We start from the raw sequence: 16,336 nt of genomic DNA, 5'->3' as shown, positions 1-16,336 counted from the left end.
TGGGGCCTGAGCTCTGGGCTTGGGCTCTGACCCTCAGCTCTTCAGCTCAAGGCTAACGCTCTACCACTTGAGCCATAGCTCCACTTCCAGCTTTTTTTCTGCTTATGTGGTGCTAAGGAATCGAACCCAGGGCCTCATGCATTCGAGGCAATCATTCTACTACTGAGCCACCTTCCCAGACCCTGCTTGGTGGATTTTATTCCAGCCTTTCACTTTCAGAATATGTTTGATTTTGTGGGCAAGGTATGTCACTACTTGAAGGCAGCAGATAGAAGGATCTTGCTTTTTGATCCACCTAGACAATGTATGTCACTTAATTGGAGAGTTAACTCCATTAATATTGAGTGCTGGAACTGAGAGGTGTTTGTCTGTTCCTGCCTTTTTATCCAGTTGTTTTTTTTTTGGGGGGGGGGGTGGGGCTGTGCCTTGACTTTTCTTGCTGTGATTACATAGTTCTTTGTGGGCTGTTTCACTGCCAATATCCCATTTTTGTGGTTTTCTATGTGTAGAACATCTTTGAGGATTTTTTGTAAAGCTGATTTGGTAGTGGTATATTGTTTCAGCTTTTCCTTGCTGTGGAAGGTTTTTATTTGTCCTTCTGCTATGAATGACAGCTTAGCAGGGCAAATTATTCGTAGTTGGTAGTTATTTGTCTTTAGGACATGGAATACCTCATCCCATGCTCTCTTTGCTTTCATGGTCTCTGCTGAGAAGTCTGAGGTATTTTGATTGGCTGATCTTTATAGGTGATTGTTCTCTTCTCCCTGTCAGCTTTAGGAATTCTTTCCTTAGTTTCTGTTTTTCATGTATAGAAAAACATCTATATCATCTTTATTTTTCTGTAAGCAGATATAATTTTTCAAAAATGTAGTCAATTCCCCAATATTTATGTCATTCTTCAAAAGCATCAGCTTTCTCAAGGAAACTAATATTACATTTTGTCCCAAACAGCCTTCTAATTTCAGCATCTGTAACATAAAATAGTGGACCTGCATGTTTTGCTGGATCATAAGATGAAACAGCCAGGAAGTAGTGGAACACTTTTCTTAAGAGAAACCATATTACATCCGTGTAACATTTGCGATCATCTGGATTGTTGGTGACTAATGCTTCTCTATCCATCCCCTTTACCCTGGGAAGGTAAAAAATGCTGCAACAGTACAGTGAAATGTTTCCCAAAGAACTCTTAAATACCGTGGCCCCAGGTATTTTGGTCAGTTGTTCTGAGTAAGAAAGATTTTGCTCCTTAAGGAATTCTGGTATCCCAAGTTCACTGATTTCCATACCAACTGCACTGTGATCCCCATCATTGTGGCAAATCATTTCATCTCAACTGCTTCTCCACAAAGAGGAAAAAATACCCTCAGTCCACTCTGGACATTAAGAAAAGTCTCTAGATGCTTCCTTAATAGCTGGTTTGCTTTTTCTTGATGAAACACAGTATCACTGGTCAGCCATTCTTTCACGATTAGCAGTCAGGTCTGATGTACCTCAGAATCAGGGAACTCTTTAATATAAAGTGATGCTTTTTGTGTTACCCAGTGTTTGTGGACTCTTATGTCTCCAATCCTGCTCACCCCGGGACCTGGGAAGGTTATCTTGTGATGGTAAGCGGCAGGTTTGTGGTTCTCATGTCGCTTACCCGGTCTCCGGCCCCATCCCTGTCCCCTCTAAATATGTTTTTATTTAACTTACGATTTTTGGACTTCGTATCTTTGTCTTCACAATCATTTTTAATGAATTTTTTGATGATCAATGGGGGATGATACATTAGTGGGTTTTAATTTCGTTTACTTATATTTCTGTGAAGACTAACTTATTAACTTGCACAATTAATCAAGAAAAGAAAATCATAAAATGCCTAGAACATCTTAGAATAGTTAATGGTATCTTAATCTCAAAACCACTATAATCAAAAGATATTAATGAGACTTAAAATTCAAGTTGGAACTAAAAATCCTTGAGATCTTATTGATTGGCATGTGTTTCTCCTTAATATGTACATGAATACCTTGTCATAATAAATTACTCTTTGTTCAACATTGATGAGGTTGTGGAGGGTGAGTATTTACCTTCAAATACCATATTATCTTTTGAGGTTAATTATAAGTGTTTTATTAAAAATAGCAAAAGTTTGTTCTTTCAAATTCCTATACATGTGTGTATGTGTGTGTGTGTGTGTATGCAGACAAAGCATACAATGTTCATATGTAAGACAAATCTCACATTAGAAAAAAAAAGTTGATAATTTTTACTTTACTATTTAATAGTCTAGAAAAAAGTCTATAAGAAGTTATTTCCAAATAATCATAATAAGTTAATGGGAAGGATTAAATGCTGGGAAAATAAGAGATAAGATGGGAATTCAGTTTCTTTTACAATCACAATGTATCTAGTTGTAACCAGGTATCATTATTATTCTATTAGAAAGGTAAAATAATTTCATACAGTGCAACTCCTTACTGCCAAAGTTCTAACATGTGACATGTGTTCACAATATTTTGACCCAGATAATTCTACATAAAGTGACTTCACAGTCCGATTAATGTCAGCATTTCCTTGGTAATTAGGTTCAAATACAAATGTTTCCCTCTTTACTGTCTCTGATTAAGTTTAGCCTCCTTCTGGACATGTACTAGAGGGAAAAAAGGATTGGAAGTATTTTTTTCTTTCTCTAGTTTTGTATCTTACTATGAGAATTAATCAGCAGTACTGTCCAGAGGTTGGGTGGCAGTTTAGCAAGGAAAATGAGGCCGTCATCACAAATACCTTCAGTCTCTGCATGTATGCACATTGATTCTGGCTGATTTTTTTTTCAAACAATTCAATCCAGAGGTAAAGAAATCAAATGTTCCTCTGAACCAAAGAATTATATAGGAAGTAATAAATCAAGACTCGTTTCATTTATTTTTCCTTTGTATACAAAAATTGTAGAGGTGGGGGAGAGATGCTATTGTTATATTATTGCTTATAAAAAGCTTAAAAGAGATAGTTATATTGTAGCCCATCCCTGACCTCTGGAGATTACACTCTGTTAAATCTATGGAATTTTTGTAATATTATAAAACTATTAAACACTTACAACGTATCTTACAAAGTAGCTTATACTTACAAAGTATCTTAGGGAACAGGAATAAAGAGTAAGTACATATACAGACAGACACACAGATCCATGGTTTGATGTAACACATAGTATGTTGAGAAGATCAGCAACAATGAAATAAGTAAAGCATATTGCAAATTGGCTAGTGAGACCAATTATGAATGAAACCATAGAGGTTGGAAGAAGATAGGAGTAGTTCAGGACAAGAAAAGTGAGGTTGCAATGAGGCCTTATAGGTAAGCCACTTCAAATGCCAAATATTTTGTTTTCAATAACTTGAGAAATTATTATTTTGCCCAGAGAAGAGTTAAAGAGGCCTATTTGGTGGCTGCTGATATATTCCAAATGAGAAAGCTTAGACTAAGAACAGGTATGTGAGAAGTGAGGAGTATGTATGTTCTGAAAGTTAAGCCACCAGAATTGTTGATGGAGTTACCAATTGGACTAGAGAGAGGGAGTTTAAAGCATAAATGTAAGAATAATATGAAGCTGGAGGCTGGTGGCTCATAAAACTGAGACTGAGTCTTTCAGGAGACTGAGATCTAAGGATCATGGTTGAAGGCCATCCTGGGCAGAAAAGTCCAGGAGACTCTTACCTCCAATTAACCACCTGAAAACTGGACATAGAACTGTGACATAAAGTAAAAGAGCAATAGTCTTCAGCAAAAGAGCTCAGGGACAGCACTTAGGCCCTGAGTTCAAACCCCATGACCAACAAAATAACAACAAAAAGTATAATTTTTTTTAAAAAATTATATGAAATGATTGTAAAATATTGACTGTTAGGGGGTAAGCAATGTGAGGATGAGGGGGAAAAGATAGGGGAAAGAGGGTGAATAGAATCAGAATACATTATATATGTGTGAAAATAACATAACAAAACCCACAAGGAGAAAGTAAGGGAAAGGGAAAGATAAATAGGATTAAATTAAACCAAAGTAAGCATATGCATGTTTAGAAATATCACAATGAGATTCATTTGTACAATTGATGTATGCAAATAAAAAATAGGCTAGAAGAAGAAGAATTCTATGAAATATTGGAAGTTTCAATTGCCCAAGACTACAAGAGAGTTGGAGAATTTCACACTCCTGTAGTACTCTCGTTTAATATGTCTAAAGTGCCATTCTTTATTTCCCATCCTCAAGATTCTACTTCTCTTAGTCCTCTGCAATTCTACTCTTCCCCTGATTTTATTTCTCTATATTCTACCACCATACATGCATGGGTTTGAACCTTTTATTATAGTAGGAAATAACCATTTCAATAGAAGATATGTCATAATATTAATTCTGGTCCATTTTATATTATACAGTTGAGGTTTGGGAAAGCATAAATGAGTTCTCTAGTGAATGGTTCCTGTACTTATCTAACTAGGACAAATGGAAGAACATATGATAGCTTAAGAGAAGTAGAATTGGGGGAGGACAATAAGAAATAGGACTTTAGAAATATTAAACTGGAGTATCCTGCTGGAGTGTGAAAAGCTCCTTCTTGTCCAAGCCATATATAGTCTCATCCTGTTCCCTTTCTCCTGCTGGTGCCAATGTCCTTGGGGAAGAACAGAACCCTTCTCCATTTGGCATATGCATGGGCAGCTCAGCCCTGAAAGTGTATTGTAATAGCATACATTATGGGCTAACTGAAGGCAAACGACTACTATTGTATAGCACTGTAACAGTTAATTCAGATACCCAGTGTGCTTCAGTAATGATTATGATCCAGCACATAGGATTATTTTCATGAAATTTTTAGAAAGTTCTATATTTGATTTTAGCCAAATGACTGAGATAGTTTTAGAATTGATCCCAGAGTCTGTAGTTAGCGTATGTTCTTCCTGATTGTTCTAATCAGCTAAATACAGCAATCATTGAAGAAAGAATGTTATGCTTCTTCTCTTACCCCCAAAATAATATTAAATGCAAGTTCTCATGTATTCAAAAATGAAATTTCTTGTGACCACTTATGATTTAGAAAGCTTATTCTCATGCACATATTACTCTTATTTTGTCTCCAAAATCTTTTTCTTTGGGGGGGTGGTCAGTAGTGGGGCCTGAACTCTGGGCCTGGGTGCTGTCCCTCAGCTCTTCAGCTCAAGGCTAGTACTCTACAACTTGAGCCAGAGCCCACTTCTGGCTTTTTTCTTTCTGCTTATGTGGTGCTGAGGAATCGAACCCAGGGCCTTAGGCATGCAAGGCAAGTGTTCTACCACTGAGCCACCTTCCCAGCCCTCCAAAATCTTTTAAAGAACTCTCCCTGCTTGTCTTTTAATATATAGCCTCTACTCAGTTCTTCAGAGTGAATTGATCATCCTTTATTGAATTGTTACCAAATCAGAGTTATTCACTTGAAGATAATGTTGGTTAATATTTTGAGTGCATCATGAAATATGCAATATGAATGCCCCCAGGCAGCAAGTTGTTAGTGAAATAAATTTTAAGAAACTTGACAAATAACCTAAGAAAGAGTTTTTAAATATTTATATCCCATCCTTATCTGTAATCCTCCCTATTCCTGGCATGAACTCTACGAACTCTCTTTCAGTGGGTCCAAGGTATCTTCTGCCATTTGTGCTAATTAGATATGTATAAGAACCATTAACTGAAGAAGTCATTTATGCCTCGCAATTGCATGATAAGAAATAGAACCCAAATGAAGATCAACTAATAACATATCTTCCATAGAAATTGTGATTACTAGAGTGACAAAAATCTCAATTTACATAGGCATGGTAGTCGATTCTAGGTAAAATTCAAGCCACTCTGCAAGCAGTAGTGGGAGAATTTCCGTTTGAGACTTGCCTCAGCAAAAGTGTAAAACCATACTATAAAAACAAATTGAAGGCAAAAAGACTGAGGTATAGCTCAATTGGTAGAAAGTTTGACTAGCAAATATGGGATCTTGAGTCCAAACCCTAGTACAACAAATAGTATTGAATCACTACTACCTTTAGTTTCCTACACTGAAGTTTTATCAACTAGTTTATATTGTATATTCAATCTATTCTCACTGTAAATGAAGTCTTTTCTGTTTTTTTATTATAAAGATACTGTACAGAGGGGTTAGAGTTACATGAGTAAGATAATGAGTACATTTCCTATCCAGCATTCTTACCCACTCTTTTGCTCCCCCCCCCCACTGCCCACTCCCTGCTGCCGAATTGGTAAATTTCATTTTCATCATAGTGTCCTGTACATCTCATTGTTATAACGGGTCAACCTGTATCCTTGTTTCAACATTGTGTTATTTCCCTTCCCCTCCCCAAATTAGAAAAATGTATTTACAAGATGCAGGGCACCAGAATCAAATACAGTGACAACAGGGGTTATACCATGGGGGAAGAACATACAAAAGAAACAAAAAAAATCATGTAGTACATTAAAAACAACTTTTTGTTGGTTTGTTTCATTCTTCTTTTTAATGGTACTGAGGTTTAGATGTACTGAGATACTGAAGCCTTGTGCTTGCTAAACTAGGCAATCTACCACTTTAGCTACAACTCCAGGTCTTTTGGCTTTAGTTATTTTTAGATGTGTCTCACATTTATTACTTGCAATAGACTTGAACCACAGTTTTTCCAAAATCTGCATTCGAAGTAGTGAGGATTACAGACTTCAATCACCACACCTAGATTTTTTTATGGAATTTTAAAATTATTTAACAAAGGTGACTGTTTAGCTTTATATGTTTGCAGACATATAAAATTGTTTGATAGTACACTAATTCTCTGAAGTATGAAGAGGAGAGGATTTGGAACTGGCAACATTACCCACAGTTCATTTAATTAAGACTGTCTATTTGGTTAGGGACAAAGTAAATTCAATGAAGCATTAAAATCCAACATCCCTTTAATTAAACTGAAAAACAGACTGACTTCATCTTAGATATTGTTTATTTTTATTAATAGAATGAGAATACTATTTCTCCAGAGAAAGTATCACAATTTCTTTGAAATAGAAATACTTCTATGCAGCCGAATTATCTATATGCTTGAGTTTGACCCATGTCACATCTAGCTTAATATTTTATGAAAACAGATGCTTGAAATTGTAGCTACTCAGGAATCTAAGATCAGAAGATCATGGTTTGAAACGAACCCAAGCAGGAAAGACTGTGAGGCTCTTATCTCCATTTAAACATTTAAAAGTTAGTAGAGCTAGTAGAGTGCTAGCCTTAAACACAAAAACTCTGGGATAATACCCAGAACCTTAGTTCTAGCTTAGGAGTGGTAACAAAACAAAACAAAACTCAGATTTGTCAAAGTATGAAGTGCTATACAATTGTTATCATTACTGATATTTTGTGTGGCCATTTATTTACTAGCAGATGGTACAAATGGGCTGTCTTCAAATCATGAAGGATTTAGGAAAATTCAAAACTTACAAAACCATTGTCTTTTACATAAACTCAGTATCTGAATAGACTAAACAACTTCTGCCCAAATGAGAGAAACATCAAGCACCATTTCAAGTCAATTAAAGCAAAACTCAAAAAGGATTAATTTCATTGATACCTAGTCTGTGATTTTTAAAAAATGTTTAATGTCATAACTCATACATTTTACTATATAAACCACTATATAGATTCATCACCCACCCTGTCAAACTCATAGTTAAATTACTAATTTGTTCTAGTAATCTGAGTTGACCAGTCATACAGGATACTTACATGTCAGAGAATATTTTTTATCAAGGAATTAGTTGAGCATATACTGATACTTCAGCTAATTTCAAAGAGCACTGGTTAAATCTCCAGTCTTATACATAATCTAAGTAAATATTTGAAAATGAAGTTCTCTACAATGTGTACCCTTAAATTGAAATATGTGATGTATACAGCAAATTGATTATATATGTGTACATATATATATATATAGTATCGTGTGAAGTTTATACAATGACAATACAGCCAAACCCCACAATCTGTTGAAAAGAATTTTATTGTTTAAACTCTTCTATTTATAGACAATATTTCAGACATACTTGCTGATTCACTGCACACATCTGAATGGGCTAGAAAAAAAGATAGTTGTTTCTTTAGCTATTAGATGTGCCAACTTAGAAAGATGCTTTCATTTTATCATAAATACTAAAATCTAAAAACATAGAGCCAAATTGAACTAAGAAATAAATTCTATCCAAATTAAATAACACAGGTCAATGTAAATGAATAGGCATGATTAAGAGTAGCATAAAGATTGATTTCCCTAATTGTAAGTTTTAATTCCCATTTTCTATTCCTATCTTATTTCCCTTCTCCTTTCCTAAGTTTTCCATATTTAAAAATAATTCAAGTTTTTAAAATAAAAGATTTACTTCATATTTGAAAATATCCAACCTTTTGATATGGTATCTACACCTGTAATCTTAGCTATCCAGGAGGCTGAGATTGAAAAGATCTTATTTTGAAGCCAGCCCAGGCAGAAATGTCTGTGGGACTTTTATCCCTAAAATATCCAACAAAAAATTGGGCTGAAGCATGGTTCAATTAGTAGGGTGCCATCTGAGCAGGAGCAAAACCCTGAATTCAATAGCCATTATTCTCTAAAACAAGGTAAAAGAAAAAATCCAAATGATTATTTCTATAGTATACAAAAATATAATTTCTTATTTTATAAAAAACATCAATTACAGGATCCACTAAGTGGACATTTGATTTCTATGCTTTAGAGTCTGCACCTGATACAAAGAATTTTAATTAAATAATGATGAAACTAGCAACTGTAAAAGTATCTCAGCAACCCAGTGCATAAATACAATCAGGTGTGTTTAGTTGTTACCAATACACACATTGGGGGTAAAACAATGCCTAAAGTCAGTAGAAAAAAAATCACAAAAATTACTATATCTATATATTTAGAGGTTCAATCTAAAACAAAGTAAGTCTCAGTGAGAGGACTATAAAAAGTATGCCTGCTTTGATTTTTTGTGGAATTTAGTAGAGCACTCCATTCTCACAAAGGATACACAGTGACTGTTCTGCTTGAGTTACAAACCATTAAATTAGCAACACACTGAATGGGAAAGATAGGACTCCAGAGCAGTCAAAATATCTGTTCACATGCTTTCTGGACATTTTAATGAAAATTGACTGGAAGAACTCTTCAAGTTTATGGGAAATGTTTGTTTTGCCTTGTCAACAGATGAAAAACATTCATCCTAAAGCCAGTTTTCTGTATTTTAAGTAAACATTTTCAAGATTTGGACTTAGTCTTACAAAAGTGCTCATTATATTGAAATTATGTGTCTCATTTAAGTATTCCCACTAGAGATCTCAAAGTGCCAGCAAAACAGTATTATCTGGTACAGTAATATGTCGCTATTACTTAATCCAATATGAAGAAACGTATCTCAGTCATGTAAAAGCACTGTTTGTGTGTGTATGTGTGTATGTGTATGAAATAGTCAAACATTTGATCTCAGTTAAATAATATAAGAAGAGAGAACCTAGTAAATGAGTGTGATATAAAGTAGATTTTACATGTAAGATATCTTACAGTTTTGTAAGGAGTCACAATTACTCTGATGAATGGGAACAGTACTCAACCTGATGAGCAAAATATTTAAATCTTTCAGCAATTTAAATACATCTTGGCTCTAAGTACATACATCTTTAACCCTGGTAAAGGGTAAGGGTGGAGGATAGTAACTAAGGAACTAAAAACTCCATTCACAAATACAAAAAGAAGGGAAATCAATTAACAAAGTTATAAGAAATGAATAATGAGGTTATTAATAAATAGTGTCTCATAATGGGACTATTTGTAAAAGAAATAGCCCACTAAATGTGCTTGATGAAGATATGTGGTGAATCATTAAATAAAGCTGTATAGACATTTTCCAGGTAGTCTCTTTTATTGTCTAATTAATATGTATTCATTTATTATGTTTCTTAATTTAGGATTAGAGAAATCATGTCTCACGTATATTCACTTTTTATGCATTTATGTATTTATTTGTCGGGCTTGGGACTTGAACTTCAGGCCTGGGAGCTGTCTCTGAGTTTTTTCTGCTCAAGGCAAGTGCTCTACCACTTTAAGCCACAGCACCACTTTCAGTTTTCTGGTGGTTAATTGGAGATAACTTTAATGGACTTTCCTGCCTGGCCTAGCCTTAAACCATGATCCTCAGATCTCAGCCTCTTGATAGCTATGTTTATAGGCATGAGCCACTGGCACCTGGACACATTTTTTAACTAAGATTTATAAATTATAAATTATAGTCAGATCATAGATCCCCTCTAATCTGTGAATCCTTCTATCATCTCTGTGCTATGACCAATATTATTCAGAAGATATTAGTAGCAATTGCAATTTAGTTTTTTAATTCCACATGAAATACGAATACAGTGCAGGTTCAATATTAGTTGAATTCTTTCAATCAGCAATTCTTACCTAAGGATATATCTTCTAATGAGTTCAAACAAGAAGCATTTATTGACGTCTTTTTGCTACCTGCTAGAAAACATTTGAGCTGACTTAGGAAATGCAAGGTAAAGTCCATATACCAGAAGTCTTTCAAAAGTAGAGTATATGACCTTTAACAGACAATAGCACTGTCAGGACATTGCTAACTTACAGGCAGGTATGGAAGCTATGGGAAATTGAAGGGAAACCAAACCATAATGTTAAGGGACTAGAAAAACAAACAAGAGACAAATCTCTATATAAGGTGATTCTTTTCATGATTCTTGACAGACAACTACAAATGGATCTAACAATAGTAGCATTAACCCATCTTGAACAGTGAGATGCTCCTATGACGGTAACTTGACAGGGTAATTTACAGCCAAGCAGGGCTTTATGACATTGACCACACTGCTAAGGGATGACCCAAATTATCTAAGAAGCCAGTGTGCTAATGATGGTACCAAACTATTGAAAGATCTAGTCTCAGTAAGTTTATACTATAATTAGTAGTATCTTTTAATGTCTCTTTTCCTGTAAAATGGTGAGAAGATTCAGAGAGGCACAAAAAGAACTAGAAGATAATCTAGATGGATTATTAGCAGAGGGAGAGGAAAGAAGGAAATAAGAAAGGAAAGTTGGAGGAAGGAAGAGACAAGGAAGCAGTTGCTCAGTATAGCAGTTTGTTGTCATAAAAAGGTAATGAAGCAGTGATGGCGTTTTGGTGTTGGTGTTACTTTCTGCTGTCAAGTATGTCCAGTGGTTGGCAACTTTTGAAACAATTTTGAAATCTGTAAAACAAGGAAAATTGCCCAGATTTGTGACTTCTTTGTGCTTTTCCTCCTATAACATTTTTTTGATGCAAACATAAAGCCATATAAACTGGGAAACAGCACAACAAGGCTGAATGGAAACTGGCTGATTTCAAGTTTATTATTTGAGGTCAAAAAGAAATGAGGCTTGAAATAGCAGCCACCAGGCCTGAACTCACCAGGAATCAAATGAATCAGATTTGGTGGGAGCTGAATAGTTTGCTTTTTGCTAGTTCTTTGTATTTTTTTTTAAAAAAAAGGCAATTTTTGAGCCAAGATTCTATAATTGCTTGGTTTTTTTCCAGTCTTATAATTGTCCTACAAGCAAGTACGGCTATTTTTTCATTTCTTTTTTTTTTTGTCGGTCGTGGGGCTTGAACTCTGGGCCTGAGTGCTGTCCCTCAGCTCTTCAGCTCAAGGTGAGCGCTTTACCACTTGAGCCACAGCGCCACTTCTTATTTTGTCATTTCTGTATGGGTCTCATTTCAGTCTGCATTTGACCAATTATATTAGAGGTATGCATTAATATATTGACTATGCGGTGGTATTGTCTCTGTTTCAACATTTATTTTGCTTGGCATAGGTGGTTAATGCCTATAATCTAGTTATTCAGGAAGCTGAAATCTGAGGATCACAGCTCAAAGCCAACTGGGCAGGAAAACCCTTAAGATTCTTATCTCCAATACACTACCAAAAAAAAAGCCAGAAGTGGAACTGTGGTTCAGGTGGTAGAGCATAGAGCACTAACCTGGAGCAAATGAAGCTCAGGGACATCTCCCAGGCCCAGAGTTCAAGCCCAAGGACCAGCACATGCATGCATGCTCATGCCCGCACGCATGCGCGCGCGCACACACACACACACACACACACACACACACACACACAGAGCAAAATGTGTTTAGAGAAATCTAAGTATTCCTACTTTAACAAAAGGAAATAGAGAGAGACAGAGAGAGAGAGAGAGTTGGATGATGGATGATAGACAGAATTTCACTTATAGGTGTGATTAATATGCAATGAAGATTACCTTTAAAAATCTACTTATTTTCTCTAGACTGGTTCAAAATTTTCATTACTATCCAAGAAAATGTCTACTATTATATCAATTATATCTATGCCATAATATTTTTTCATACCTAATGTGCAATTAAACTTACTAATAATATCCTTGCTTCTTAACACAGGTATGCAAGTAAAAATTCATTTTCACAGTGTTTATGCTTTGCCTTACTAATCCTAATAAGCTTCCTGGGCAGGTCACTGAAACTTCTTAGCCTTGAACAAAACATGCCTGTAAATATCAGTACCTACCCAATGGTCAATTTAATGTGTTTCAAGAGAAGTTTAAATTAGACTCCACTTGTCATTTTTTGATTTTTACATCACCATTCCAGGTACCTGACTCAATTTGATGTATCATGCTTCATTATGAATATTGCTTTTGAAACTTGTCAAAATGATTTTTGATTTGTTCTAAATTTGCATTTTATGACTTTGAAATCTCCCCTACCAAATGAGATGGCCCTTTCACTCTAAAAATATTCCCTAGTATAATTTGACACATAAAATCAAGGTATATTCATTTGTTGGGAAAAATTCAGGTTTTACTTTAGAAGGTATACTTGCTTTTTGAAACTTGCTTTTCATAATAAATTATATGGTCAGTTTTGGGGGGATCTTTTTGATCCATGGGTTGATGATTTAGCCAGCAACATTTGGCTTTCTTGATACCACTGGGACAAGTTTCATTACTCAACATGAATCTGATTGTATGCACATGAAGAAGCAGATTTCCATATCAGATTTCTAGACTTTCATTAATCTTGCATAGCCTATAGCAGGCAGTCACTTTCAAGTTGATATGTGACTTATTCTACTGAGAAGTTAATAATACTCTGCCAAATGTGAGGAGCTTTGGAAAAGGTGTCAACTGCTCACGAAAGAGAACAACCAAGCCATCATTTTATCCAAGTGTAGAATTACTACTGACCTGGAAGCTATGCGACATAGGACCATGAGCCTTTGAATACATGACTGTCCTTAAATATAACTGCAAATGAAAATAGTATTTTAAAGCTTATTAAATAGAAAACTCTTATGTTAAAAGGGAATTCTTCACAAATGGTGCAGTTTTACTTGGGCACTCTTTTCTCTCTAAGGATCTCAGGCTTAGGAAAAAAATGTAGTAAATTTGAGAGTCTTATAGCAATGCCATTGTGCACATATTTTAATTAATGAAATTTAATTTCTCTTAAATAGCAATAACTTCATTAGCAGTGACATATTGCCCTTTTCGTAAATGATTCATTGCATCATCATTGGGAGTGGAGTTGAGTTTGTATGGTGTATCTAGGGGGAGATGAATTTTCCCAGTTTGTCACAACTTGCACATAGCTCATATACAACAAAAATATTGATTGGGGTTATGGCTTATGAGGTTTTGTCTGTAAAATAGAATGTCATTATATGAGAAATGGGATTTTAATCCAGGGTTCTCAGAAATCTGAGAACTACTACATGCCCATGCCCTGTAATATCTCCAATGCAACGTTTCAAGTTGGGAGGAAACTTAACAATCAAGCTCAATGTCCCTTTAATCATTTAGCTAAAATTATGTTTGCCATGTATGGAAGACCAAATAAAATCAAAGATGGATCTCAGATAAAAAAAAAAAAGGGGGGTAAAGAGAGAAAAGTAAAAGAGGAAAAAAATATAGTGCAATACTTCTTGGTGATTTTCAACCAAAACACACTGCATTCACAAATTTGGGACATTTACTGATTCATCTATGTTTATTATAGTAAGATCTATTACTGTCTGCTTCAGCAACACATATACTAAAATATATTAAAATGGGAATGATCCAAAGAGATTGGCATGGCCCTGGTCCTAGGATGACACAAATATTCATGAAACATTTCACATTTTGATTGGAGTATTATTTGGTCATAAAAAAGAATAAAATTGTGTCAGCTACAAGAAAAATGAGTAAAACAGGAAATCATCTTCGTGAGTGAAATAAATCAAGCGCCAAAAGCCAATTACTGCACATTTTCATTCCTATGTGGAATCTAGGTCTCAAGTGATGATGATAATCATGATGAAGAAGAATAACAATAAAGACAAATAGCACATGAATATGAAAGGAGGAACTATGAGAGTGGGGAGCAGGATGAGGGAAGAGATATAAGAGAAAGTATTAGAAAGTAAAGAGTTTTGAAGTACATTTAAAGTACATTTCATGAGTATGTATGGAGACAGTATTTTGAAGCCCACCACATACTGTTGGAAAAGCAGTGATAAGGAAGGAAGGGAAGGTAGAAGAATATTAGGGAGGTGATGCACTTGTTCAAAGTATATTGGACGCATCTATGAAATTTTCACAGTGCAACTCCCTTATTCTCTTAATGATTCCTAAGAAAAAGATTCATCAAAGACTTTTTACGATCTGATTAAAAGTTAATTAATAAATTAATCAAAACTATTATTTAAAAAGACAGGCCAGCCTTGTGTGGGTAGATATCCCTATACATGGCTGTTGCTTTTTCATATTGGAAAACTAGAAACGTACCTGATGAATAACAATAATTTTCTAATATGCCACCACAGACTAGAATTGCTTAGGGACTAAATAACATTGCCCTGTACATGAACCAAAATATGTTTAGTCAGACGACTTCAGGGATAATGATTTAAGTAAAAAGACATTTTGTCCTATTTTCATGTGTAATTTGTGACTATGACACTATGTCTTTCTCTTTGTGTTCTAAGGTCTCTCTAAATTATCTTGACTTCTAATCAAAAGTTCAGACTAAAAATTATATCCCTTGGGGCTTCTTTATTTTCTATCAATTCTATTTTGTTTTACCAATAAAAGCTAATTATAACAGTATCTATGAGGTAGCATTTTGTGAAAATTAAGTGAAATAATTCATAAGAGTAATTACTACTTGGCACTTAATAAGCAAGGAAGATGTGCTGGTTTCGGTGATATTTTAGATTCAAGCAAGGGAAAGTTTCCAACAATGACACCAATACTTAGAAGTGTTTAGACTCACATGCCATGAAAAATGTTGAGAAGATCCTTGGGAAGTTTGCACTAGATAATGGGTCCCCAAATTTGGAGATGTAAAACAATTTTGGAAGCCCGTAAATTTCAGAAGCTATAAAATCAAGGTATTACTCGAAGCCAGTTCTGTCAGATTCCCACCCCCTGCCAAGACTTGAGTCTTGAGAACATGGATTATTACCATTCTTTTCTGGTTCTCATGATTAACAAACCAACCACCTGTGCAAGCACAATCTCATCCAACTCAGACGTTTCATACCTCTGTCTAAATCTAAAAAGGTAGTTTGTATGAGCAATGGAGACATGCATGATTTTCATATGTGCCAGGTTTGGCAGACATGTATATATCAGTGAATAATATTTGGTGGTAATGAGGCATGCTTCTTGAATGCTGTTAACATTCTTCAGAAGATGTTTTTCTAGAGCTTTCAAATGCCTGATGGAACCTCTCCTTGTCGTCTCCACGTAATAACTAACTTGCCCTTTTTTCAAGTTGATATGCACTGTTCTGCAAGAGGTTATTTTATTTGTTTGTTTGTTTCTTTGTTTGTTTTATTGTCGGGCGTGTGGCCTGAACTCTAGGCCTGGGTGTTGGGTGCTGTCCCTCAGCTCTTCAGCTCAGGCTAGCACTCTATCACTTGAGCCACAGCGCCACTTCTTTTCTTTTTCTGCTTATGTGATGCTGAGGAATTGAACCCAGGGCCTCAGGCATTCAAGGCAAGCGTTCTACCAATGAGTCACCTTCCCAGCCCCTGCAAGAGGTTATTAAGGAGCACTCTCTTCAAATAAATTTTGGAACAGATTTTTCCAGTCTAGTATTTCTCCATTCTCTGACTACCAGAGCCTTTAAGATGCCAATGCAAACAGCAACCCTTGAACAAAGAAGGATATTCATTTGAATACACCAAGTAATGATTTCTTTTTTTTCTTTGTAGTATAACATTTTT

The 16,336-nt window shown here is 35.2% G+C and overlaps 1 non-coding gene and 1 pseudogene across 1 annotated transcript; one reads left to right on the top strand and one right to left on the bottom strand.

Moving 5' to 3' along the window:
* Positions 1 to 831: 831 nt before the first annotated feature.
* Positions 832 to 1,771, bottom strand: LOC122113902 (annotated as a pseudogene).
* A 12,370-nt stretch (positions 1,772 to 14,141) lies between these two features.
* On the top strand, positions 14,142 to 14,249 carry LOC122113915. The gene has a single exon (XR_006148480.1). It is a non-coding gene; the product is annotated as a U6 spliceosomal RNA (small nuclear RNA).
* Positions 14,250 to 16,336: the final 2,087 nt, after the last annotated feature.

Source organism: Dipodomys spectabilis, unplaced genomic scaffold (assembly GCF_019054845.1).
Source record: "Dipodomys spectabilis isolate Male_0828 unplaced genomic scaffold, ASM1905484v1 ptg000098l, whole genome shotgun sequence".
NCBI lineage: Eukaryota > Metazoa > Chordata > Mammalia > Rodentia > Heteromyidae > Dipodomys > Dipodomys spectabilis.
The sequence above is the reverse complement of the archived record's forward strand: the minus strand, read 5'-3'. Positions and strand labels throughout refer to the sequence as shown.